The sequence below is a fragment of the Paramacrobiotus metropolitanus genome, unplaced genomic scaffold (genome assembly GCF_019649055.1).
Source record: "Paramacrobiotus metropolitanus isolate TYO unplaced genomic scaffold, Prichtersi_v1.0 Parri_scaffold0000103, whole genome shotgun sequence".
Lineage (NCBI taxonomy): Eukaryota > Metazoa > Tardigrada > Eutardigrada > Parachela > Macrobiotidae > Paramacrobiotus > Paramacrobiotus metropolitanus.
In genome coordinates, this window is record NW_026570323.1 from 347,374 (window position 1) to 351,295 (window position 3,922).

A 3,922-nucleotide genomic window follows, 5' to 3' on the forward strand; every position below is an offset into this window, starting at 1 on the left:
GTTGTGGATTTGATCGCTAAACTGTCGCGGTTTACCCGTTAATTGTACTGTAATAAATATACTATTTTGAGTACGAATGCGTCATGCGAGGATTAATTGTGCTGTAATAAACATGCTATTTTGAATGTGATGTACGAGAATTTGTAAAAGTACGGAAATAGTAAAAATAATTTTGTATGGGAATTACTGTACCCTCTTCAAGTGGAAAGCCTACAGCTCTAGTTCAACATACCGAAAAGAAAGACATAGCTTCCAGTCAGGAAGCACCTGTTTTTATTAAGTTTGTCATTCTTGTGATCCGAGTATGTAAATTAATCGCTCTTTAGCGTACAAGTACTTGCGCCTACATACGGAAACGGAGCAGAGATTCACAATAAACGTGCAACGCAGGAAAAACGAGCAGAAGAGACTTGTAGTGTCCTTTGCAACGAGGCTGCGTTTCCTTTAAGCTAAAACCATAGATCATCATCGAAGTAGATGGCACATACAGTACATGGGACACATTCAGGATATGCTACATATTATCGCTCGCAATTAATCCAGGTAGAGAAGGGATAAACACATTCTGTTTTTGACATCAGCCACGCGTATGGGAGAAATTCGGGAGAATGCCGGCAGGTCGGGCAGACAATGCAAATGGCCAACGGGATGGTTAATATGCCGGGTTGTTTTGTTTCATTGCGTGTGTTTCTCGGGAAACCGAAAAACCCGCACTATAGCTCTGCGTTATTGATCACCTTTAATATGCATTTGTACTTCTTCATTAGGCGACACTTGCTCGTACGCGGAAGTTTGGGGTGCCAACAGCCTAAAGAAACTAACCGAAACAGGGCGTTCTTTCAACTTTTTTGACAATTTCCGAAATAGAGTTAGTTTTATGAGCGAAACAAACTTTCCGGCTCAGGAACATCCACGATTTTCTAAAAGCTGCCGCACGTAGGCGGAACAGCATACGACTGATACGAGTCACCTCCTGCAGACGGCGGTCTGAGTGCATGCTCTGTTTCCGGCTGCATTTTTCGTTTTCGAACAAGCCACTAAGTTCTTTGCCACTTGATTTGTGTTCGAGTTTTATGTGTCGCACGTCATAGAGATTCGAAGGTTCGGTTAACTTTCGTCTGGAAAATCCTGCTCCGTCCTCTGTAATCGGGAGTCCGACTTTCTGCTGGTTACCTGGTCTTATATCCAATCAGCAACCGTCGCGTGGAGCTCAGTATGTCGGAAAACTCGTCTTCATCGAGCCGAGCCGCCAGTCCGCAACGGGAAAGTACAAGTGATGGGCTTGCGATGCGAATGAAACGGATGCTGCGAAGTGAAGATTCAACCGATGTGCAGTTCGCAGTAGGACGGCATTTCGGGCCAGCGAAGATCATTCGCGCACACAAGTAAGAATACGCACTGTCTCCATTTCGGAGCTTGTTGATGCTTCGAGGTTTCTGAAGCTTGGGCATGATGGAGCTGCTACATTTAGACATTTATACGTGATCGAGAATGCTGCATGATTTTTGAATATTACAGGTGTATGCTGAGCATCTGCAGCGAAGTCTTCCACACCATGTTTTACGGCAGCTTGCCCGACAAGTGTGAGGCTCCCATCGACATTCCTGATGTTCTTCCGGCCGGCTTCGAGAGGATGCTAAAGTGCGTACAGATTAAGCAATTCGTGCACAGGATTACTTGGCGTGTTTGGATTCACACAGCCGCAAACTACCTCGCGCTAATGGTGTACCGTGTATGTTTCACCGCAGCTACATCTACACGGACGCGATGGATGTTACTACAGACGATGTTTTCTCCACGATGCAGTGCGCGGACAAGTACGATTTGCCACACCTTCGCGAGCACTGCTACGATTTCATCCTCGACGATCTCCAAGTCAAGAACTGTCTGCAACACGTGGAAAATGTCTGCTTCTCCAGCATACTCTCATCGCTGCGCTGGTATATTTCAGTTTGTTCGTTACAGGCGCTTGCGTTTCCGATTGGAACGGAAACCAGTATCGTGGAGAACTGTCTGCACTTTGTGGATGTGCGCTGTGAGCCGGTCTTGAAATCAAAAGGTTTCAGTGAGCTGCAGCACAGCACACTACATATGATTGTCAAGCGTGATACGCTTTTTGCGGACGAAAACCTCATCTATACCGCGGTCGATAAGTAAGGATTTGAACAAGTTGATATGGAAATGGAAAATTCCGAAGTTGTGGCTATTTTGCTGACGGTTCTATATTCCGCAGGTGGGCGGTGGCTGCCTGTCAACGGGATAACCTAGAGCCGTCGCTGACCAACCGGCGCAAGGCGTTGGGCGACGTTCTGCACTTGATCCGCTTTCCACTGATGACCGACAAACAGCTGGCCGATGGTCCCGCCGGCGTAAGTCAGTCTGATTTGTTAACAAGCCGCTAACTTTTGCTGCCACGATCTCTCGCGCTTTATTTGATCGTTATTTAAATCATTAGTTTTCCTCACATTCCGGGCTTGTTCTTGGCGACTGGGCTATTGCCCGATATATCTCAAACAGTGTGGTTCTGTATTTCTGTAGACTGGTCTGCTTTTGCCATCTGAGCTGTTAGAAATCCACCTTCAGAAGCACGCTACAGTGAAGCGACCGCTGCTCTTCCCCACGCAGCCACGCCAACCCCCGTTGATTCGTGTCGGTGATATGGCATTCCAGGACTGCGAGGAAATCTTCATCGAGGGCTCACAGGTGTGTACTCTGCATTACTCACTGTAGGAAAAAATGCCAAGTTGACTCGATAATACAGTTTACTGATGCATTTTGACGCTGGCAGCTCACGGTTTACCATAGGCAAAATTATTAAATCGGCATTAGTAAAACTTTCTCTCACTTCACTTATGGGTCTACGACCATTGACTAGTTTAATTAAATTGATTTTAGTGTAGCTGACCCCTGGTAAATTGACAAAAACAAATCCAGTACCTTTTAAATATCATTCAAAAAAACGCGAGTGATTCTGTATGTGTCTTCAGAAAGTAGCAGTTTGTTTAACGGAAAACAGTACTAGCAGCGTGTTCACTGAAGGTTTGTTGTTCTGCTACGGCCCAGTTACACTGTTGGCATTCGAGTCGGATTTCGACAAGACTCTCGAAACTTGAATAACTGTTTTCTTTTCGTGCAAGTTGCAGTGCACTTCTGGAGCTCGTGTTTGTCGGAGATTTCATACATGCCCACAATGCTCTCCACGCCAGCCATACCCAGATATTTATATTTGGCAATAATATACTTACTCTATATTTCTCATTTATACCTTTACATTTAAAATACGAAAAGCCATTTTTATCTGTTCACTCGGTCGATTGCTTACAGCGGCCGACTATAGTGCGTCACCAGATTATCAAGGTCTATGATTGTCACGTCGTGTGGCTTTGGTACTTAGTGAGCCACCTTGATGGCCGGACCACAGACGTAAAGCCATCCTTTTAGTCAGTCGATTCCTGTACTCCATCGCAGCTTTAGTAAAAATAAACTAGGACTGTTATGTTGAAATACTTACTCTTTTGTTTTGAATGTAGCCCACCGGTCAGCTGTATCTGACTTATCTAAAACGTTTTGAAAGTAGAATAAGACAGCGCTACATGTTCCAGCTCGAGACAGTTTTCGTGCAAACCTGAACGTTTCACGCCTCATATATTCACAAAACTTATTAAATGCGAAATGTCTCTTTGAAAAATAGCTCATTTTTCCTAAATTTCTCACATTTTCAAATACAGCAAAGCATCGTCAGCTTCGCGCGAAGTATACGAGCAAGTATCCGTAACCATTTGATTTAATTGCTTCGCTTACATAACTGACAACCCTTTACCGTTATAAGAGATTACAAGCTCTTCATTTATAGTTTTTTTATTACATTATACTTATAAGTAATGCTGGGTTTGCAATTCTACTGGGTTTGCGTGACCCCTTT